This window comes from Mixophyes fleayi, chromosome 1 (assembly GCF_038048845.1).
Source record: "Mixophyes fleayi isolate aMixFle1 chromosome 1, aMixFle1.hap1, whole genome shotgun sequence".
Classification (NCBI taxonomy): Eukaryota; Metazoa; Chordata; class Amphibia; order Anura; family Limnodynastidae; genus Mixophyes; species Mixophyes fleayi.
This window is the reverse complement of record NC_134402.1, coordinates 387279893-387305689: the sequence shown is the minus strand read 5'-3', so window position 1 is coordinate 387305689 and position 25797 is coordinate 387279893. Positions and strand designations below refer to the sequence as shown.

Genomic DNA, 25797 nt, shown 5'->3' with positions numbered 1-25797 from the left:
CTGGACTTTCTTTTACAACAGTGGAACCTATGAATTAATTAAGAAGAAAGTTAAAAAAGGAAATATCAGAAAACATACTGAGGTGATGCTCTATTTTTAAATAAGTTTTACTGAAAACACAAAAACAAAGTTACTCTCGTAACTGAGAAAAACTTCTTTCAAATTACTATAAAAAGCTTTGCTCGAGCCTTTAGAAACCAGTGTTTGACCAAACCTCACACGAATATTAGAAAATGTAAAAATGCAGAAAACTATGCTTATTTGTTTCAGATAACATATATGTTTACTGAATATGTGTGGAAAAAAAATAAGTGAAAACAGTTTATAATCTGGGTACATTTTTCCATAACCTACAAATTAGTAGAGTACAGCTCATGATTAGAGTTTTGGTCTGACCTAAAATGTTTAAGATTTGTTTGTTGCTATGAAGAAATATAATTTATCAACTTCAAAAAGTAATTTACGATGCTGCAAAAATGAGAGTCTTTGAGCTTCTGATTTCAAAATTTATATATACTTTTTAAACATTTAATCCTTCCTGCTATTCATTTTTAGCCATGAACAATACATAGACAAATACCAATCGCACACTGATGACATACAGTATATCTTTGAAGCAGGTCTACTTCCTTATATGTTGATTATCTTTTACCATAATATATATATATATATAATATATATATATATATATATATATATATATATATATATATATATATATATATATATATATATGATCAAACTGAGATTCAGTGAAGTAAAATTAAGCTGTGTAAACTTTTTTTGTACTCATAATAAAATATTCCATTCTTAAGCTTAAATGAAATAAAGTTCTTAATTATTTCATAGGAAGAGCGGGTACTTGCTTTATTGTTAGTGATTGCGGTGTTTGGGCTATGAAAAGAATTTTGTTTTTCACAATACACTTCAAAGAGATTGATTATGTGGTGATCAATAATGATTAATATAATGTGAAAGGGGGATCTTTATCTTTTATACAATGAGATCATGAAATGATTTGTATTGTTCTTCATATGCTGTCTACATGTATACAGTTCAATAAGAACTTTAGTATAATATCAGTAACCATAGGATGTTATGTTTGACTGATCACATCTTATTATGCCATTTCACTATGTATTATGGTCCTAGGTTATTAACTCACTTACTCTCTGCATGTTTTATCACGTCTGTTCATGGTTACGTAGATTACTTTATCGCATTAAATATTATATTACTAGTATAAATTACATTCACCTTATTTATTCATAAAAGTCAAACTGAGTAAAAGTACTGATCTCTATTCTATTTATAAGAAATATCAAGGGCATAAATGCTGCATTTAGATTTTGGAAAATATTCAAGCTTATTTAGGATCAGTTCATTTAACAATAACAACATGTCAAATAGCAAATAAATATGCTTCTTTAACTTTTTATTTTCTTGTATGATAATCAGTATAATCAGTCAACTATTTGGGTTGCTTCAAATGGAGATACAGTACTTTGTTTACGAACTAAGTTGGATTGAAAATCATCATCATCATAATTTATTTTTATAGAGCCAACATGGTCCATAGCGCTTTACAATTGGGGATAAACATAGTAAACTAATAAACAAACTGGGTAAGCTTACAATCTATGGGATATTCACTACTGTATATATTGTCAATAAGAAATCAATTATAGACATACAGTCAACAGGAGATGATGAACAATCTAACAGGCCAATATTTTCCATTACTCCAAATTAAATAGCATGTGACTTTAGAACTTTGTTTACAAAATAGAGAGATTCGAAACACCTAGTATCCTATTGATGTATGTAACTGTCAATCATACACACTGACGGACTGATTAGAGAGTGGCTTGGCATCCTGAACTTCACAGTATAATTGGCGGTAACAACTGCTAATCAAGCATTATACTGCCCCGTAGTTAGTTGATGTGAACTGAACTGAAACACACAGCCTTTCATAATCATCATTATTTATATAGCGCCATTAGTTCTGCAGTGCTATACAGAGGACTCACTCACATAAGCCTTTGCTTACATATTATTGGAGCAAACCATTGGATTAAAGAACGTCAAATGTGATGTAATCCATTCTGATTGGCTACCTCTCCTTTATATACCCCAGGTCTATTTCCATAGACTGCCAAGCCTTGCTAAAGCAAAACAGCGAAATGCACTTCAGCGTTTGCTGTGTAACTATGCACAAAAAATGACACTATGCAGTATGCTATATTTATCCTTTATATTCAACTATAAAGCTACTCTAATTGAAAGTTTCGGGACACAGGCAATGGATTAGAGGAAGGTTGCAATATTACAAGCAACTTAGTACACAGAAAACAGACAGGTGACTTATAAAAAATAATAATAATAATAATAATAATAATAATAATAATAGAGGAATCCAATATAAATGAACGGTGTTTGTCTCATTGGAGATATAAGACAACACAAAAATATACTTGTTAAGGACATCTTCCATATAGTTATCCATGACAGAAGGAATTAAAGGCACGGAACAACGTTTTGAGGTTCCTACAGGGCCTTGGAAAGGGTGTGCCCTTCCTAAACAAGCATTGCCTGATGGATCAGAGAAGTAATTATACAGGCATACCAGAGAAAGGAGCTTAAGGTACCAGATATACTGACTGCCCACACAACATGGGCAGCAGCAACATCTTTGGCAAGAAGGGCTCGGGGCTGCAGCGACAGTACTTTGCAAAGCATCTGAATGGACATCTATCCACACATTTACTAGTTATTATATCATCTTCTATTGGCTCTAAGTTTGGGAGACATGCTCTCTTCTCTGCTCGGCCACTGAATAAATCCATGATTATGCAGCCCATGTGGCTGATCGGTTCATTGTAGCCCTCCATAGAGTATTGCTTGGGTACAACCCATTGTAATGGCTGACATAGAAAATTGAAGAGAAAAAATGCTAATAATGGTTATCATTAAAATACTCCATGGGAGCCCAGTTTGCCACCCCTACTGATATGTTTATCAGAGACAGATTGGGAAGTCACACAAGAGACATAGGAAGAGGAGGAGCTGCCCTCTATACTATCTGGGGGGTGTATTTCAAGGAAACAATAACCACAATTGACATATATTAAAGTTCAGAATTAATGCTTTTATTATGAGTAAAGGACATTTATAAAACACATTTATAGCAATAGATTTTAGAGCTTCATTTTATTTCACTTATCTCGTTAATCAGACATCTATCAGGTTTTTTGTGTTTAAGAAGAATGCATAAATAACAGATTCTAATTAGAAATTAATAAAGGTAGATGCTTTAGGACAATAACTGGTCCATCTAGTGCACCATGAAATATAAATCCTGTTCTTTGTGTTTCTTGATAAATTTAACAATATGTAGTTATGGTTTGACATATTATTTAAAACCTAGATCAAATATCAAATTACATCAATCCATTTCAGATTCAGAATCATCATCATCACCGTTTATTTATATAGCGCCACTGATTCCGCAGTGCTGTACAGAGAACTCATTCACATCATTCCCTGCCCCATTGGAGCTTACAATCTAAATTCCTTAACACACACACACAGACAGACAGACAGGGACTAGGGTCTATTTTGATAGCAGCCAATTAACCTACTAGTATGTTTTTGGAGTGTGGGAGGAAACCGGAGCACCCGGAGGAAACCCACGCAAACACAGGGAGAACATACAAACTCCACACAGATAAGGCCATGGTCGGGAATTGAATCATGACTCCAGCGCTGTGAGACAGAAGTGCTAACCACTTAGCCACTGTGCTGCCCAGAATGTGCAGCAGCAAAATAGAAAAATGCCTGGAGTCTTAATATGTTTACAAGGTACTGTAGATATCCCCAGTTGATTCCATATTCTCCATACAAATAAGATAAAGACTGGTACCTTGGACCTGGTTTAACAAATGCATCATAGTACTAGGAGATGTCCCTTCAGTTATATTTCATAACAAGCTGATCCAGTAGGTGTGAATGTGTGCATAGTACAAGGAGAGAGAACTGGAGTTTTAATATACTGATGTAACATTATTGATATTAAATATATGTTTTACCAAAACACTGCCTAGCCATTCATCCTTCTTTCATCCCCAGGTTTAAGAACTTCTGCAATTCTGGATTTGGAAACTATAGATTGAATTTGTTCAAGTCTCCCCATGTCATGCATGTATCCTTCCACCAGATACTCTGCTGCAGCACTGGGATAATAGAGCATGTAGAGCGCTCATTCGTGAGCTATATTGATTTCTGCATTGTAAAAGAAATGTACACTTGTAAACCAATCACATTGCAAAATAAACAAAGAAGACTATAAACACTAAGGGGTAAATATATCAAGCTGCGGTTTGAAAAAGTGGAGATGTTGCATATAGCAACCAATCAGGCTGTAGCTGTCATTTATTTAGTGCATTCTACAAAATGACAGCTAGAATCTGATTGGTTGCTATAGGCAACATCTCCACTTTTTCAAACCTGCAGCTTGATAAATTTACCCCGAAGGATGTAAAGTTAACCCCAACTGATGTCGAGAAGTCTGCAGCTTGGGCAGTTACATTTTATTTTTTGTTAACATTTAAAAAAAAAAAAATGTTAAAGCCCTATTATACTTGTCAAATGTATTTATATCCATGCGATGTAATAAAAGGGGCATGGTCTCCAGGAGATACAGAGCCAGGACACTTGTTGCCCAAGTAGGGAATAGTGGTAACATAAGAAATGAGCTTGCCCCTGAGTACAGTCTTTGCTGTGTCACAGTAAAAAGGCAAATTGTTCCTATACAATGTATGGTCAGCAACTAATTTTCCCTATGACTACTTGAGTATCAGGGAAAACATTCATAAGACAGCTGGAAACAGCCCAATGCAGTCTTGGCTACAGGTATTGGGCTGTCACTGTGTATCCGACCAGTTAATAATCTATTTGTGAAAACATGTAGTGTATATTCCCTTTCATCTGAATGGGCTAATCTCTGTGAATCTATTAGTGCTGTCATTTATGTGGGTATTATTTTACTCATTAGATATTGTTATCTATCTTACATGCAAGTCACTACTATATGCAAGTAGACTGCTATTAGATTATTAGGCACATTTATCATTTATCGGGCAAAACGAGAAATACTTATCAATCCTTATCGCATGGATAAGGATTGATGCATTTCTCAAATTTATTAAAAATGGAACACAGAAACAGCAGTTCCGAAAAACTGCTCTTTCTGTGATAAAAAAAAAACCACACTCACCACTGGCTCTTCGGAAGCGCTGTCTCCGGATCTCCTCCTCTTCAGTGTACTTTCAGTTCTTCATGCAACTGCGCATGTGCCGTCCAGAGAGCTTGAGGCTGTGACAGGGAGGGATCACAAGATCACTCCCTGCACATGCGCTGTCCAGCTCTGCTCTCCGGAGCAGAGCTGGACATAACCAAGAACAACAGTTTTAGCAGCATTTCGGATGATGTAAGCCAGCTTCAGCTGGCGTACATTAACATAACAAGTTCCCGAAAAAAAAAATTTTTCGGGACTTGTTAGATTGCGGCCAGGAGCAGTCACCATTCTGTTGAATGGTGACTGCTCGCAAAAAACGATCCGGAGTGCAAAGCAACAGATATCCATGATATCTGCTGCGATGCACCTTTAATAAATTTGCGGAGGGCACATCGGGAGCTGATTTCCACGGTAAGTGCACGATAGTGCACTACCGTGCTTTCTTAAATATACCCCTTTGTCTTTCATGAAAGAAAACATAATTATCATCATTGTGTAATTACATATTAAGCAAAAGATCTTGTGGAAATTTTAAAGGCATTTTTTTTCTTTTCTACCTTTCGTTATCAGTAATTGTATTGAGGCAATTTATGAACTAATAGACATCCACTTTTCTCTCTACTGCCAGAGAACAAAAACACCAACACACTTATGACTTCTGCATCCTGAACATATATCTTCCTGTAATAAACGAGGTTCCTGCAATAGTGCTAGGTCTGCCTTAAAGGTCTCCAACTGTCTCTATCATTTAGGGACACTATGCTTTTTGCACTCATCTTATGTGTTCTCTAAATAATAAACCTTGACAAGCAGATTTTACATCAATTTCCTCACAATCCCAATTTACTCTTTAATTACCCTCCCAGTGCTTTGAACATTATCAACAACATAAAGAACATTATTTTGAAACAATCATTTCTGAAACAACTGTTTTTAACATACATCAATCCGACCACTTCAGAGACTACAACTAACAGAATGCTGGAGGGACTGTAAAAGCAATGTTATCAATTATTTTTGATTTGATTATTGATTGTTTTATATCTATACTAGACATAAAATCTATCTATCGATCTGATTGCACCGTATGTTGCTATTTTTATTGCAAAGAATTTTCTTTGCAGTTAGACATAATACCTCCTTTGTTCTGACCGCACAGGGTAACTTTTGGTACTCAATGTATGCCCCTTACATAAGAGGTTCCCAGAAAAGATTTTGCATGAGCTACAGATGCTCATGCAAAGTGAGAATTTAGTTATTTTAAATATAAATTTTAGTAAGAGCTGCCAAGTTACTCACTTCAGTAATGAAGATTTAGGCCAGTTGATCACAACCATATCATAACTAAATAACTGATCATTTTCAATTACCTAAACCAGCCAGCTTTGTAAATAAATACTTAAATAATATACAATTCTATTGAACTACATTGCATGAGTTTTAGAAATAAAGGCCCAACGGTATGAACATATTTAGTGGTTTCTATTTGAAAAGCTTGATCATAGTATAGAGCAGCATAATATATTTGGGGATGCAGTAAACGTAACAATGAAAAGTGGTCCCCACAGGTAATTTTATGTCAAGTAACTATTAACAATAAACTTAGAGATATTGCAAAATGTTAGTATTGTTTTACTGGCAAGATCATTTAAAGCCTTTTACCATTGTAGCATTTACACAAGCTATATGCTAATCCGAAAATGTACAATACTGTACTGACAAGAAAGTTTATTTGAATTTATAGAATAAGCAAATACATAAAAAAGACTAACTTGCTATGACACTGTACAAATAGATGTGCCCTGTAAAAGCAGCCCATTTATCTGCTTAAAATGTGGGAAACAGATGTCAGAACGTATCATTACTGATGTGAAACAAACTAAAAATATTAGCCTAGCAGGGTTCTGTGTATAAATTGTATAATAACTTGTGTATATGCAGTGGACAGCCAAGGAAGAAATAGATGCACAGGGAGCAATGGGCACCTACCAAGGGTAGCAGTTATGCCAGAATACAGATGTAGTTATGTTCGACTGCCCTAAATATGATTACACCAGAAGCCAGTGCTCATTCAATACAGCAGGAGCAAGCGCTGATACATTACTATATAAGCAGTGCCAATACACCAGCAGTACTCCTCTCCACTGGCACCCACAATATGACTTACGTCTCAAGGCTGCTGCCTTTATGCCACTGAGTGTTATACAGACTGGGTTCTACAGATGGTTGGCTGGTATGGGGGGTGGTACTGGGGACTTAGATGAGAAGAACTTCCTATTATAATGTAGTGTTGTGCAAGTTGTCAGTCACATAGTCAGTCTCTGGAATGGTAATCAGGACCACCCCGATGGGTGTATCCTCCCTGTAGTGGGATAATAAGTAAACTGGGAGCTGATTCCCTGCTGTGTGAGTAACCCGAACCTGGTCCACTGAACTGTAGCTAAGTGAATCTAGCAAATAGAAAAGGCTCTCTTTAAGATTGAATAAATAACACATTAACCAGGATGGGGATGATAAAAACACCCATATTAATATATTTGCCATTGAGGATTTATGCCGACTAATTATAAAGCAGATATCATTTTTATATGACCTACATTTAAGTAAATAAGAAAAATTAGCAATATTATTTTGTGCTTATGGGTGTATGAAATTAAACATCAATAATAACAATTAAGTAGCTTGAAATAAACAGATCCTTTTCAGGGTCATTTATTAACACAAAGAACAAACAATTGCCTTGTGTGTCACTTGCACTCTATTTGCATCCAAGATACCACCCTATTGCACTGAAGAGATCAGCTCTAACGTTGAGAACATTAATAGGCTGTATGATGGACAATGCAGGTTGTTCATAAGTTTTACCTGTGTACAGCACCTGGAGTATTGCTAATGTCTACTTTATAGGGTACTAGGGTAACAAGTCTCCCTCTGGGAAAGATGCTATACTTCACATAGCCCACATTATCTCTGCATGCAAATGTGCACAAAGACAAAAACACTAAATAGTTGCTTACTATAATAGTTGGATTGAAATGAATAGTGCACGTTTCATACAATTGTTTTGACAACTTAATGGATGAGGTGGCCAAATAAGAAAGAGGATGTGTTCAACTAACATTTCTTCCTGATTTGTGTCCAATTGGGCCTCACATATGGGTGGATTGCTCAGCTGTCAGGGAAGATTGCCTGATCCCGTTAGCACGGACAGTCAATGTCTGCACGCAAAACTGTTGTGCCACTGGTCAATTGCATTTTCATGCAGGAACAATTCATTGTGGCAATTATATCTAGACTCACAATTTTGGGTCAAATTGGTATAAATCGGCAAAACCGGCCAAGAATTTGCTGTGCTTCTGCTGTATTAGAGGAAGCATTTCTTACGGCCTGCCCCTTCCACTGAGAGACAGACCTAACATCATCAGAGTACATCTGATGACGCTGACAGCTAGATGACACAATGGAATGTGCCGGACATAGACAGAGAACTCACAAGTCCATAAAAAAAAGTTAGGAGATTCAGGACAGGAGAATGCTATATACATTCTATTATAATGCTTACAGATACGATAGGGTTAATATTTCCACATTTAACCCATAAACAAAATGGGATAACTCCTTGCCTATATATACAGCTCCCAATTATGAAGAGCACCATAGAATGTACGCACTATAAAAATAAATAAATAATAACAACAATCATATAAAGCTTTAAAGTGGTTTCTTTGCAAAATGATCTTTTACTATTAATAATAATTTGTAGACTATACCACCGCAAAACATTACCTTATTCATGCTGTACATTGGAAGACAAATGCTTATATGGCTTAAAAATAGATAGAACTCTGAAACTAAAATTGTTTCATACCCTTACTTCCAAAAATAAGCATGCAGTACATTTTTAAGCCCTGTGAAAACCTGGCTCCTTAGGCATAGTAAAACAAGGCAAAAAACTAGCACAGAGTTTGACACCAAAATAGTGATTTGTGTTTAATAAGGAATTCAATGTAAAACATTATTGTCCCAACAAAAACATTGTAGATAAATTAATTGATAAAAGAGAAAAATGTTTGGTTTTAAACACAATGTACAGAAATAGAATGTACATACATTTATTAGAACAAATGCAAATTGATAAATATAGCACTAAGAAAATACTGCCTCCATTCAGGTGGAAAGAAATAGACACGACAACGACAAGCCGAGCTTCAATATCAGTACAACAATGTTGACATCACCAACAGATATTGTAGAATAGGTGAACGTCTCACAGGCAGGATAAACACATATTGATGCAAGGACATATACAAGATAAAAAGAAATATAGAGAAAAATAATTATTAAATCCCTTGAACAAATGAGGTGGCAGGCTATAAGAAGCAATATGGTAACTCAATGTTTTCTTTGGTTTGTTTCTTCAGGCTGCTAATGCCGATTTCTAATTCTGCACAGGTTCCACCATGTCATATGACTACCATAGCAACCAAAGTTACATGAGTAGAGGCGCTTTGGAATGCCCCTCGGAGCTCTGTCTGCACTGTAGAATCCATCTCCTCCTTCTCCCCTCTCTGCATACCACATAACATGCCAAGAGTCTGTGTATGCAAGAACGCAAACTATACTTGTCTGCCCTCCCAAGAGAGTTTGAAAAGAAGATAATGATTTGTAGGAGGACAGCTAAACATAAGGACTATCTTGGAATCAGCATCCGCCTCCCAATATCTTAACCACAAAGTGCGCCTAGCTGCCACTGCTAAGGAAGAGGTTTTTGACAACCCCATACCCGCATCCCCTAAAAACTCAGCACCATCATTAATATGCTCTGCCAGAGGAGCCAACTCCGTTCTAGCCACGCCAGACTGAATTCCTGCATGAAGGGTAGTGGCCCATTTTTCAACAGCTTTCACGACCCAAGCCGCTGCCATCACCTCAGGGACACCCCAGACGCTAAATAAATTGATTTCAAAATCGCTTCACAATTTTTGTCAGTACTGTCTTTAAGCGACACTGCATTCGGCGACGGAAAAACAGTAGACTTCGCCAAGTGTGCAATAGGAGCATCGATACTGAGATGAGTCACCCATGATCCTACCTCCTCCGAATATGGAAAGGGGTATATGAAAAGTTTCGATCGTCTGGGAATCTGAAATCTATCATCAGGCTTAAGTCTAGCCTCCTCCCAAATTTCGAACAGTTGTGCAGAAGGAGGGAAGAAAACTGTTCTTTTCTTTGCCCTTTTAAACATGGAGGTTTGTAATACAGATTGTTCCCCGTTCGATATGCTAAGAACCTGTCGCACTGCCAGGATAAGGTCCTTAAATGACCTGTCTACTGGACATATTCTCCTCACCTGTGGGCAAGTCCTCATAGTCAGAATCCTCTAGAACATCACCATCTCCCAAGTCGGATGGATCTGTCTCCGAATCTACTAACTCCTGGGCAATAGTCAGACCCAAGTGTTTACAACGTCCACCTGCCATACTCGAATGGAACAATTTCAAGGGAATTAGACACTCTGGTCAACCCCTGCACAGACCGTTCCAAACTACTCATCCAAACAGGCTCCTGGGAGACCCCGGGATCACCCTGCAGCAACTGAAACGCCTGTCACGAAGGAATGGCGTCTGAGGACTGCGTACCCGGAGAAGAGGAAAAGGTATCAGCACCTACGGCCCCCAAGCATGGGGTGTCTCTCCTTAATTCGGCAATAGACTGTGCCAGCTCCTTGGCCCAGTCTGGTTCCACGGTGTCCACCACACCTGCAGATGAGCGCACACCCAAGTCCTCTGCCTCGCATACCGTGCATAGCCCCCCCTGGTCTGACCATCCACCAGGCAATTTGGACTCACACACTCTTTCTGACATATTGCAAAACAGAAAGGTAAATAAGAGACACACTGTAGAACTATCTTATAACAAAGAACTGTACAGTATATGGCAAACTGTAACACTATAAAAATACACAATAATACAGTGCTTCAGCTAGACTAGAACCAGAAGTGTTCTGTAATGTACCCCCATCGGATATACAGCAGATAGAAAACACACAAACACTAAAAAAGATATAATACAACTCTATATCTGCTGGTTCTCAATCCCCAGGGATTTGTCTGCGGTCCAAGTGTCCTGCAGGCAGGGGGGGAAATGGCTGATAAGCTTGCCAGAGCCCTGGAAAAACACAGGTGAGTTACCTAACCGCGCCCACTTAACTCATTGCTGGCCTGCACAAAATCATCAAAAAAACGTACATTTGTAAATGCAGAAAAAAAACCACACCTCAGACCATGGTGGGGACTGCGCTCCAGTGACAGCTCCCCACCAGCATAATATGCCTCACTACCTGTTTGCACCGCAACTTCTCCTCCAAATGGCAGCTGACAGGCTGGGCAAGTGAAGAACTGGAAGTTGCTCAAATCAATTTATAGGCTATAACAGGTGCATGAAAGGGTGGGGTTATCCTAAAAGGAAAAAACAGAGGCAAATTCCCCCAGCACACTGCTATAGCCAGCAACAGATATGCTATTGCTATTGTAGATAAAAATGCAAAAGTCTCGGTTGCACACATTTGCAAATGTATGTTTAAGCCACCCACCTCTCCACGGTGCTTTTGCTAATAGGGTGGTCCTACTTTAAACAATGACAGTCCCATATATTTGGGCCATACATATGTGGGCTGGGCAAGTGGACCGCAAGCAGCTACGCCTCCACAGCAGTCACGGGGACCAGAGCATGCTGCTGCGGAGACCCGCATCGCCTCCCTGGAAGCGACTGGGTCCTGGACACTACAGAGTGCCAGGTGACCCTTTTTCCGGGAGCCCTACATAAATCAGGGGTGCCAGCACTAAAGCGCCTCAGACGCTCTCCCTGAAGTAGCCATCTATAAAAAAAAAAAACACAAAAGAAACTCTAAGACTAGACTTAAATTGCCCTACTCCGTAGACACTAATAGAAAAAAACTGAGCTCTTCCTGTGGAGGGGGCATAGAGGGGAGGGGAGCAGGCTAGACAAGTTTTTTAGGGCTATAACTCCCACAGTGCCCTCTATACCCCAATGTGAACAGTATTCCCCAACTGGTGTGAAAGAGAAACTTTGTTTTAAGAAAGGAGGATCTTTAGTACAAGTTCAATACAAAACCACCAGCAAACTACTTTGTCACTTGTTCTTGTGATTTCATTACATTCTGTGCCATCTGAAACCATCACAGTTTCTGAAGCACGCCCTTTCTTACATTGGGTTTCTTTGTGGATTTCAGTAATGGACAGTGTGCACCACAAAAGTAAGATGTCAGTATTCCTTTTGATGTTGCTCCTGCATTATTCCAACTGCTAATAAACCCTGTAGCAAAGGTTATGAGCCACTGATTTCTGACTTTTTAGTCTGTTCGGAAGATACTGTCTAAACCAGGTTTTACTCTGTGTCCCTCACTAGGTCTGTGTGCACCCCCTTCAATAACGGCAACAGTCTTGTCTTTTTGACATTAACCACTATGAATAAAAACATATTGGCGCTGTCCAACACCCAATTTGGTCTGTTCCTCATTTACTGTACACTATGTACACACACTCTATAATAGAAGCATGGCTATTTAAATTGGTTAGCAATATTTCATGCAATATAGCCAGACATTGTTTATAAGGTGAACAGGGCACGTTTTTATAATACAAGAAGAATGAAATAATGAAGTGTCACCAGAATAATACTGGAAATTCAATATCTCTGTATGTTAAAAAGAGCCAGAAGCTCTCCGACTTCCAGTTTAAATACCTACAGGTATAGTAACATTACTTCTTAGCTGCCCCCTGGGCTAGAAGATTCATTAACACTGAAATTGAATAGACAGAAAGTATGGCAAAAGCTTCCTCAACTCTTCTCTATTTGACGACAGGATACTTTTTTCGGCCACACACAAGCAACAAGAGACCTGTGAAGTTAAAGAAAAATAGTTATCGGGTCCATGAGAGTAGACTGTTTTGGGTCGTTGCCTGTATTTTGTGAATTGTATTCCCTCTGCAAATCTTCATAATACATTTCTGGTAATCAGATACTTGCATAGGAACTTTGTATTAAATGGGTTTTTCAGAGATATCCCTAACATTTATAATCCGAAATAAAAAAAAAAAAAAAAAGTGTGTTACAGTTTTGAGCTGTATTTATGAAAATACTTAAAGAGCACATAAGAATCAGTAAATTTTAGCAAATCTAAAATGTACTAACAGATGCACGGTTTACCTGGCTAAGAGCAACTAATCTCTGCAGTTACACAACTTGGTATTTTACACATGACAGCTCTGCAAATGTTGGCTAATACTTTGCAGTCTACCATTTTATTATTTTAGTACTGTGACTACCCTAGTATATGTGCCCCAAGTTCATGAACTGTTAACTCCGGATGGGACATGATTTTATTGTAGAAAGTTTACTCCAGAAAAGAACAAACCTTGCTACCCACTTCGAGAGCGCAGGATTTTCGCCGCTTCATGACTGGATCAAATTTTGTGCTGCTTCAATTCAAGTGCAGTATATAGGTGGAAAACTGTAATAAATACACTTTAGCCAAGATTTTTCCCATAGTTTAACATAATAAATAAAAAACAAAAATTCACCCAAAAATGTAATCATTATCTTTCTCAGATATATAAAAAATGTGTAATTCTTACACAAGGCTTAACATGGGTATAGTGCAGAAGATTTAAGGTGTTAATTTTTGTTTCAATTTTTCTTGCCTGTGGTATATATTGTGTGCACAAAAAGACTGACACACATTCTTAGCTTGGGATAATGTGTAGGGTTTGGAGCCAGGATTAGGAAGACAAATATTGGACAGTTGGTGTAATTGAGGTGAGTGTTATTCTGTGTTAATTAACACATTTTCCAGAGAATGAGTGCTATGATGTGGAAATATTTTTTATAGTAAAGAGAGTGTTCTAATGCAGTGTTTCTGAAACCTGGTCCTCAGGACCCCTAACACTGCATGTTTTCCATATATCCTTGTTTTAGGACAGGTGTATTCATTACTGACTGACACATTGTGACAGATCCACAGGTGGTATAATTGCTTCCCTTGTCACCTAGAAAACATGCACTGTTAGGGATACTGAGGACTGGGTTTGAGAAACACTGCTCTAATGGATCCCTCCTTCTCACTAACACTATTAAATTCAGTGTTATTTATATTTATTAGCAGATAATGGGGGGAATTCAATTGCTGGCGATGTGGCGCACGGATATCACGCCGCACATATTGCTGGCAATTACGGTAGAAAGCTACGCTCATTTTTAATCGCACCTCTATGGGGTGCAAAGAAAAATGAGCTGAGATTTCTGTAAAATATTCGCCACAAAGTGCCTCACGGACGATCCAGAGACACTTCACGGCTAATTGAACTCCCCCCTATATGTAGGTCATATTAGACCTACAGCTAAAAGTTTTATTGGCAGGAGAGATCTGATCTTGACCTTCTATACAATGTTGGAGCTCCTACACACAGTGACGTCATGTACAAGGGTGCCCAGCATCCAACTGCCACTGAATGAAAAAATACTTTGCACTATGTATTCACTGTGATAGATCGGTTTGATGCGTTTTCAGGGAATTCTTGGAATGACAACAACAGCCTAAGCACAATAACGAAGGCCGCTGTGAATATACATTGGGTAAAAGACAGAGGGCTAGATTTACTAAGCGGCGGGTTTGAAAAAGTGGAGATGTTGCCTATGGCAACAAATCAGATTCTAGCTTTCATTTATTTAGTGAATTCTACAAAATGACAGCTAGAATCTGATTGGTTGCCATAGGCAACATCTCCACTTTTTCAAACCCGCAGTTTAGTAAATATACCCCAGAGACTTCAACTAGATAGAAGCTAGTTGGAAAGTGCAGCAGCTTTGTCTAGTTAGTAGTACCAATGATCAAGTCAATGAGGGAAGTAATAATCAAAGCTTGGCAGGAGGAGTTTTCTTGAACTGCCACCATTCTTGGCTACTTAGCTAAAAATAAGATACCAAGTGGAATTACCTGTTATGGTAAAAAAAATATTATTCTATTACTGTAGTTTTTAACTGTCTATCAAAACCAATAGTTCAGCAGTCACTACAAACCACAGTACAGTACAACTTATGTGATTTAGGTTCTCAAGAGTTCTACAGTGTACTGTGCAACTAATGGACACCGAGAACTAGAGAAATGCTTCTGTACTTTTCAAGCAAGGTGTAGTTTACACATTGCTTTACTAACAGATTGCTGATATATACCTAACTTGGCATTATACGCTCAGTGCCACTGTATTAGGTACACCTTTCCTGTACTAGGTAGGACCCCCTAGAGCTTGAATTTTTTATGGCATAGATTCAACCAGGTGCTGGAAACATTCTTTACATATTCTGGTCGATATCGTCATGATATCATTAGCAGTTGCCCAGTCCAAAACATCAAAAAGGTGGTCAACTGGATTGAGCTCTGCGGATAATGGAAGTCATTGGAGTGCACTGAACTCATTGTCATGTTCATGGAAACAGCTTGAGATGACATGTGCTTTGTGACATGGCACATTATCCCGCTGGAAGTAGCCATTAGAAGATGGGTAGACTGTGGCCATAATCCATAATGGGATGCAAATGGTCAGCAACAATACTCAGTTAGAATGAGGCAATTAAACGATGCTCAATTGGTATTAAGGGGCCTAATGTGTGCAAAGAAAACATTCTGCACATCATTACACCACCAGCAGCAGCCTGCACTGTTCACACAAGGCAGGATGGATCCATGCCAAATTCTGACCCTACCATCTGCATGTGGCAGAAGAAATGGAGATTCATCAGACCAGACATTTTTCCAATTAAAAATAGCAACGCTGGAGATTATACATCACAGTGGTGTGTCATCTGCAGTGCTGCTATTTTTAGTTTCAAGTCTCTTTATTCAAAAGTTCTTTGCAGCTGCAGTTGCTGGTTTACCAGCCAGGCATCCACTCAGTAATAATCGTAGTCTTCAGCATCAGGACATTTTTTTTTTTATTTTTTTTTTAAACATTTCTCCAATCTTCAACTGTCCAGTTTTGGTGAGGCCTGTACCCACAATAGACTGAGTTTCCTGTTCTTAGCTTACAGGAGCGAAACTTGCTGTAGCCTATACAATTCAAAGCTCCAAGTGCTGCACTTTTCTCCATACCATCGTTTCTTTGCATGGTTATTTGAATTACTGTCACCTTCCTGTCAGCATGAAACATTCTGCTCATTCTCCTCCGTTTTTGGTTTTGTGCACCATTGACTGTAAATTCTAGGGACTATTGCGCGTGGAAATCCAAGGAAATCTGTAGTTTCTGTGGTACTCAAACTATCCTGTCTGGCACCGACAACCATTCCATAGTCAAAGTCACGTGGATCTCATTTCTTCCCCATTCTAGCGTTTGGTCTGAACAACCACATAACCTCTTGACTAGGTCTGCAAACTTTTGTGCATTGAGATGCTGCCACATGATTGGCTGATTAGATATTTGCATTACCAAGCAGGCTTGACTAATAAAGTGGTCACTGATTGTGTATACGTTTTTAACTCATACTTACAAATAATAATCACAAACCCATGCAGAATAGTAACACATCAGTCTACAAGTAAAAATAGTGCCTCAGTGATGCCACCAATTCATAGCAAATCGATATTCTGGACCGTCATCGGTTCTGGGTGCCAGAAGTGTGAGTGTAGGAGACAGGTACATTTTCACGATTGTGGTCCTACCTATTGTTTACAAAAGTATAGATGAATAAAGCAGAATGTTACAATACAAATTACCTGCCCTCTTTTATTTTATTCTCTCATTCAGATTACATCAACCATCTGCACTTGATTGTAAATACTGCAGAGTTCCCCGGAGATCTACAAGTACTGCAGTATGTATGTATAGTGATTTCAGCCACATGTGACTAATAGCAGAACTGAATATTACATAATTGTATCCAGGTGGTTTTCTGGAACAGGATACTAAATATACGATATGCTCCTTAAATGTTTACACTCAAAATTGAATTAACTATGCTGAGCAAATACGCAGTCTAAATATGTAATCAATTTATCAATACACAACAATAGAACTGACAAAAGAAAAGAACATCTTGTCCAGTGGTAGAAGCGACTGTTTCTAACCTTCATCTGCAATAAATATTTGGTAAAAAAAAATCCTGATGAAAGCCTTCCATGTTTCTCAATTTCTCTCCACCCAGGGGGTAGTGGGAAAAAATTTACATTTTCATCTCTATCCGTGAGAACTTGTGGAACAAATTATAATTTCAACCAATGCTGAAAGTTTGTTGAAACTTTCAGCAAATGTCCTCTTCCCCCAACTATATGGTGCAGATTGAGGGCACATGTAAACAGTGACTCCAAGTACAATAGCAGGGTTACCAAGATAAGAGTCCCTAGCACTGGACCAGGAGATTTTACAATATAGATGGGGGTAATTAGTGAGCTCCCCTTCCCCTCACCAAACTCAAACAGTGTTAAAACCCCTACACTAAGGTATCTAAATTATTTTTGAGTGTTTTTCATGTGTATCCTATGACACAATGCATTGCAAACCCTTTAACACAATGTTAAGATTTTAGAACACAATGATATGAACTACACAATTAAAGAAATCCTGCTGACTTTTATTGACAACTAATTTACAACTGTGCAGCAAATTATCTTTTTTTTTTTTTTTTTTTAAAGTAGGTTACTATGCTACAACAATATTTACATCCTACCATTAAATTACCCTTAGAATAGGTTAAATTTGGATTCAATCTATTTTACAAATCATGAAGAAATACAATTAAGAGTACAATCACATATATACCTGAATATCTCCAAACTTTGATGAAAGAATTAAACATAAAACTGCTATTGAGAAATACATTTTCACTTCTGACATTCTACTTCTATAGAACAAGTACGTGCTGTGTGCTACAATGAAATGCAATTGAAAAACAGCGCGAGACTTTTTGAACAGATCACTATACTCCAAATTAAGTGGACTAAAAGATAAGATGTACTAATAACAATGTCTATATTAATATTTTATAGTGAACCATTAAGGAACATTATATTAGCATATATACAGGTAATCACTGTAGCTTAAAAGTTTTACATACTTTCACACACTTTGCATAATTATTAAAATATATATTTTTTGACTTGTTTGAAATACATTTAAAATAGTTCAAGACAGGAAAAAATGTCTGACTTTATGATCACACTCTCCCACAGCCTTCAAATCTTTAGACACTCTCTGAAAACCCATCTTGTTATTAGAAATTCACCTATAGTGACACTAATGCACCCACCTGCTCTCCTCCACTCTGTGGCACCCATCATTCTTGATCCAGCTGTGCCCTCTTCCAATTATACTAAAAACTGTAAAGCTCTCATGAGCAGGGCCCTCGCTACCCATTTCATGGCTGCATTTATTTTAGTATTTTATCTACCTTGTATGTCTCTGTTTAATATATGTCCTGTTTTCCCCACTGTACGGCGCTGCAGAGCAATATGATATTATCTAATAATAACTTCGCAATAAGCATAATGTATCTGCAAAATAAAATAGCTGAAAGAAAATGTAAATATTTGTTTCCTTGCATAGACTAAAACAAACACACTGGGGAATGTTCTACTGTACTTGGGGGACAATCTGATCAGCAACCAATTACACCATACACAGATCTACCTCATTTTGAAAGATCTGACCTCTACTTCTCATCTTTTACCCAGAAAAAGCTAGCACCGCACACAAATCTAAAATTGATATTTACTCCAAATTTACCACATTACAATATGTAGTGCTATTGGGTCATTGATTTATTACATAATTTAACATTAAACATTGAATTTCTATCCTTTGGTTCAGAGTATGTCCTCTAATGTCCCCTCTTTCAAATGATGTGGCCTCTTAGTAGTTATTGTTTGGTGATCGCCAGACAATTTAACCCAACACTAGAGAATACATTGGTCCGCCCACGGATGTGGGAGGGGTGTTATACCCAGATCACTAACATGCTAGTTCCAAGAAAAACATGGGGACCACCGATTTGAAAAAGGATAGGCACCTATTCAAAATTATGTGCTGGTCACCAAACAATAACACTCTACACTACAGAAATTGTTAAGAAGTCCAGAAACAGGGGGTTATAGTAGTCAGATCTCCCCCATCATGGCTTCAACAAACTCATTTGATGTGCTGGTCTGTCTAATTTTCAAATTGGTATTCCTTTTGGGTTACTCATATTATTCTTACACATTTTAGGATTTCTTTCAAGACAAATGCTTTCAATAATTTCCAAGTGCAGATTTTATTATGAAAACTTACAACCACTTTATTAGGTACACCAGCTCATTAATGCAAATAGCAGCCGATCATTTGGCAGCAGTTCGATACATAAAACCATGCAGACATGGTCAAATGGTTCAGTTGTTGTTCAGACCAAACACTAGAATTGGGAAAAATGTGATCCAGGTGACTTTGAACATGAAATGATTTTTGGTGCTAAATGGGATGTTTTGAGCATCTCAGAAACTGCTGATCTCCTGGCATTTTGGCACAGAGCAATCTCTAGAGTTTATAAAGAATGGAATGCAAAAAAAAAAAAAAACATCCAGTAAGCGACAATTCTGTGGGCGAAAATGCCTTGTTAATGAGAGAGGCTGTAGGAGAATGGCCAGTCTGGTTCAAGGCGACAGTAACTCAAAAAACCATGCGCACAATAATTTTACAGTGCCGTAACTAGACATTTTAGTGCCCTGGGCGAAACAGAATTTGGTGGCCCCCCCATGTACCTTTATGGGAGTAGATGCAGCTTCTCAGCGGTTAAGCATCGCCGGTGTCTTCTGCCTGCTGGTGTCTTATGCTCCGTTGCTGCTTAAACGGAACCTGGAATATTGGGGGCCTGTTTGGAAAAGAGATTGTTATTACTCACTTCCTGGAAAGTTGAGCAGTGAGTGAAGAATCTAGGAATCCCTCCCCACAAACAGACAGACTTTAAATCACTAGCTTTTTCTGTTTAAAAACAAGCCTCCTTCCACCCAATCAGCTCCAGAATATAATAGCATTTACAGTAAATGTCTATTTCCCCCCCATATAGCCCCAACATCAAATTAATAGCACCCTCGTTTAGTAAATAAGCCTCCCCAACTAGTAATGACATTAAATTAAAAACATTGCCATTTCATAAACAGACATACCCCATGCATCAGCCCATACATTAAATTAGTAGCATTCCCATTTAATAAACCAAATTATTCCTCACCATACCCAACATTAAATTAAAAGCCTCCATATTTAACAAACACTCTCACCAGCCCCGACATAAAATTATTAACATTCCCCCATAGCTTACAAATTATGGCTTCAAATTTCCCAATATTGAATAGTAATTATTATAGAATATATTTTCTTCTCTCCAGACCCCCCCCCCCCCATTCACACCAGACACCTTTTTCATCAGACCCCTCACTCCTTCTGTCCAGACCACTCACTCCTCCTCCAGACCCCCCCCACCAGACCCCTCACTCCTTCTTACCAGACCCCTCACTCCTCCTTTCCAGACACCCTCCTCACCAGACCCCCCAATTCACTCCTGTCACCCTTTTCATCACACCCCTCACTCCTTCTCTCCAGACCCCCCCCCCCCATTCACTCCACACATCTTCCTCTCCAGCCCTCGCTCCTGTCCAGCACTGCAGTATTTTACTCACCTGAGCGTCTCTTCTTCAGTCCTCTTCTTCCTTCTGTGCCGGCTCCTCGTCGACTGTGCTTTGACAGCATCCCGACGTCATTATCTGTACGTCAGGACGCTGCAAGAGCAGGAAGCCGGCACCCTCGCGCTGGCTGTCTTCAAAGGGCAAATTAGTCTTGCGGTGCTTTGCCATTTCACTGATATGTAAAGGGCGGGCGGGTGTTGCGCCCCCCACAAAGCCTTGCGCCCTGGGCGGCCGCACCGCCCTCGTTACGGCTCTGCAATTTTATGCAGAAGAGCTCGGCACTTCCAACCTTGAAGTGCATGGGCTACAGCAGCTAAGACGACACCGGGTTTGACTCCTGTCAACTAAGAACAGGGAACTGAAGCTACAGTGGGCGCAGGCCTCGCCAGAAGTGGACAGTTGACTATTAGAAAAAACGTTACCTGGTCTCACTAATGTCCATTCCTGCTGCGACATGCAGATGGTTGGCTCCGAATTTGGCATAAACAACATGAATCCATGGAGCCATCCTGGGATGTGGTAGAATCAGGGCCGAATTAACCGTAGGGCTAACTGGGCTACAGCCCAGGGGCCTATGGCATCCAGGGGGCCCTTGAAAATGCTCAGCAGCAGTATTGATCGGTTGGGGGCGGGGGCGGCGCGATCAGTGCTGCTGAGCACTTTCCCTGCAGTACTTCCCCGGCGTGCTGTATTCTCCTTACTGAGGAGATCTCGTGAGTCTCACTCTCACGAGATCTCCTCAGTAAAGAAAGTACAGCGCGTCGGGGAAGGAGAAGGAGGTAAGTGCCGGAGAGGGGGGGGACGGCTCGGATCACCGGGGGGTGGTGGGGGAGGGGCGGCTCGGATCACGGGGGGGGGGCCTCACGGGGGAATGGAGGCCCCCTTAGCCCAGCCCTGGGTAGAATTCACAAAATTCAAAAAATTGCAGTAGCACCCCAGGGAGCCACAGCTCACAGTTTGGGGACTACTGCATTTGACAATTGTATTCCTAGGTTATGGATGTGAGTATTTAATTATTAATGTGTCTCTAATTAACGTGTGCAAGGAGCATCCCCCCACTGTCAGTCATATATTAGTGTTATCACTTCATTACCAGCAGTATATTAGAAAGAACTACCCCCATTGCCAACATATATTGTACAGTTACCCCCCCCAATTGCTGCACACATATTACAGAAACAGCCAAATATTTTCAGCTGTATATTGCAATGTAATACCCTGCTGCCAAACATATATTGTAGAGAAATACTCCCACTGCCAGCTATAACTTGTTCAGATATCCACCAATTGCTATCCACATGCTGCACAGACAACTTCCAATTACCAGTCATATGCAGAGATGTATCCCATTCATCAGCCTTTTTATACAGATACCCCCAAACTGGCAATGATATGCTGTACATATTACCTTCCTCCCACAATTTGGAAGTTCACAAGGGAAAGGTACTGACAACACACTATTTAAAGAGAACTCCACCTAATTAAATGCAAGGAGAGCATCACAAGATTCTTACCGAAACGGTGGGACCTGCTGGATTGGGAGGAACGACAGAACCCAGCTGATATTTCAGTATTAATTATTATAACCTAATAAAATCCAACTGAAACTAAATATGGGTGGCATAAGACTTTAAGTAGAGTGAGAGGCTCAAGCAGTAATTAAATTGAGTGACTGCTGGAACACCAGTTTAATCGTACCAAAGAAATACAACAACATTCTTGGAAAGCAATAATTTACGTGAAGGACAGAGGATATTCAGTGAAACGGGCAATCATGGAGGCAAATTCTTCATTGACAGAGACAGCAAGCCAAGTTTAATGCATTTCTTGAAGTTCCCCCAAGGTTGAAGAAGGATGAAGAATTTCTGTATAACAGATGGTGTGCCGCATATTTCCCCATCTAATAACCTACAGCCTGAAAATGAGCTCCAGTCTGTTATCATAATGTTGTTAACCTGCAAAGAGGTTTTATAGTTTGTGTGGCAGAGCATTAAGACACACTTACAGTGGTGTTCTCAAGGGCATGCTAAACATCCTTAAACAGCTGCTATCCATCTTACAACCAGCAGATATTTACAGCTGCAGAGTCACTGCACACATTACCATGGGAAATGCGATTACCCAAAATTTCTTTGAATGTTGCTTTCTATTCCAGCGATTCCCTTCATGGTTGAAATGTTATCTACAAGTCAATCAATAGTCAATACGTATCCTGCATGAAGCGATCTGCATAAAGGAGTGTGTCACAGTTCCATTTTACTTTATCTTCAAAATCTTCCACTTTAATAATTTAGTTGTTGCAACATTAAAAATTATTTAGAAAGCTCAACAGATGAGAAGGCACAAGGCATATTTATTCTACAAACAGTCCCATTTGTCCACCGCACCCACCAGCATACAGAACTCAAAGTAGGGTGAAGTACATAAAAAATGGGAAAAAACAAAAACAGTGTCGTACATTAAACGCGGTGAAACACAACAGCACAAAGTTCTACAATTATGTATTCTTTAAATAAACGACATAAGCCTCCATTTATGTAGCTAATGTGATGAAAACAGTAAGCGTGTATTTAATTATACTATAGCCTATATTAACAGGGTTCTCCTTAAAAATGAACACCCCAACACCACCTGTTATGACGCCTGACGTAAAAGATATTCTCTTTTCTGTATACTTTTTATATTTAAACACAGCCTGTGATTCCAATACTGATTAAGCATCTGCAGACTTGTGTTTAGAGCTTTCTTCTGCTTCTCTGACAAAGAAATATCCTATATTTCATAGCAAATTTTAGTGAAACCATGCATTATATGGCAATAGATGTAAAAATATATGTTACACTGTAGAAAGGTATACAAATAAAAAATACAGACCCTTGATATGGCGCCAAAAAATGCACCAACCGCTATGTTGGTTAGAGACAGTATAAGCTGAATGTCATGTAAAATTTACATAAGACAAATGATAATAAATAGCAGAAAGGCAAGCTGCTGCAAAACAAAGGTGGCTGTGCCCACCGACAAACAGACAGTAAAAATATTATATATGCAGCGCTCAAGCCAATCTGTCAAGCAATAATAAAAAATGATAATAAAAAAATCTAGGTCACATATAGTCATTATAAACATAGATTTATTACAATACATTAAAAAACAAGTAAATCCCATTAAATGCTAATAGTAGCATAAAGGAGGAAATATACTCCACATAAACTAGATCACAGTGCACTGTGACCTAGTCGGCACATTGAAGCAATACATAAAAATGAATAAAATGAGTAAATGCAAGAGATAAATACTAAATTATCATGCTACTCCATGATCCTGTATATATGGTCAGCTGAAACAATGTAGCCGCGGGACTGTGGAAGCAAATGAACATGAATAAATGGGCCCTGGAAGTAATTCCCACGTTAAGATAGCCACTAGATGCCGTGTTGCTCAGTATAACTATGGACGAGTGGTATAGTCTTGAAAGAATGTATCCATATGTCAATGGGTGGCACATATATTATGTGGCTGAAGCTCAAATCGCTTGCATAATGAGTGTCTCATAAGCTTTGGGTGCTGAGCCGCCTTTATCCCAGAGTACTGAATGTCGCCCAAACGTGGGCAATATGGTAAATAGGTACTCATTGACTCCAGCCGTGGTATAATAAAGATGTTCATAAATCACTCACGTGTCCGTTTGAGATGTAAGTCCACTAGAGATGTCTCCTGAGCCGCACCCGAGGTCTGATGCCAAAGGTAGCCGAACAGCAGCGGGGAATGCACCTTAGACGTGTAGACGTCCCCTGCACCCTCCGGACTGTGGCAGAAAAAGCCCGGAAGTCCGTAGGCGATGAGATGATAGGATAGAATTGGCGTTGTGTCCGCAGTACACAGCTGCGTTGGTAGTCGGCCCGGACACAGCACTTGAGGAGTGAAAAACTTAGGCTCCACTAAGCCGGAGGCCAGGAGGGGAAATAAATGAATCAGATGAAACCACTCTCCATGTGCAGCCAGATGAATCGATGTTGTTGATACTTAGATGTTCCGTGGAAATAGAGGCGGCATATTAGGCATGGTGATGAATAGATAAATGTATACAATTGGTAATAAATGAATAAAAAATGATGACCAAATAGTCAATCCCAACCCCTAATGCGTTTCATTACAAACGTAACTTCATCAGAGGGAAGCTCTACACATTTCTTCTGCTTCTCTGACATAAAGAAATATCCTATATTTCATAGCAAATTTTAGTGAAACCATGCATTATATGGCAATAGATGTAAAAATATATGTTACACTGTAGAAAGGTACATTCAAATGGGCATGCAGCCTCTATCACCCTTACACATAATGAAGTGCAGATCAGACTTCAATAATTTATTTATTTTTATTTCATTTTTTATCTCTACGAGAACCACAAGAGCCCTTCACAGAGCCATTTGGGCTAACATGGGGCAGCTAAGTCCTGCACTTTTCCAGTATATATTCTGCCCAGCATGTGCCACGCATTTCCTGAGATGGCTGTGCAAACGGGATCCTCAGGAGTTCCAAAAATTCTGTTATAAAGTCCGCTCTTAGCTAGGGGCATGTAGTTTACCAGCACTATATTCATAGAGTAGAAAAGCAAAATAGCAGTGTAAGTATACCATAAGGCGACATGGCTATATTTTCTATTACTAATGCTGGGTACACACTACAGACTTTTCCACCAACTGTTTATGCCGATCGATTTTACATGCGATCGATGTTCCGATCACTCGGTCCATGGACTTCATAC

General features: G+C 39.0%; 1 protein-coding gene across 3 annotated transcripts in view; it reads right to left on the bottom strand.

The window, feature by feature from the left end:
- Positions 1-25797, bottom strand: part of XRCC4 (X-ray repair cross complementing 4) — a 253481-nt gene that overhangs the window by 220784 nt on the left and 6900 nt on the right. The gene's annotated exons all lie outside the window — the stretch shown is intronic.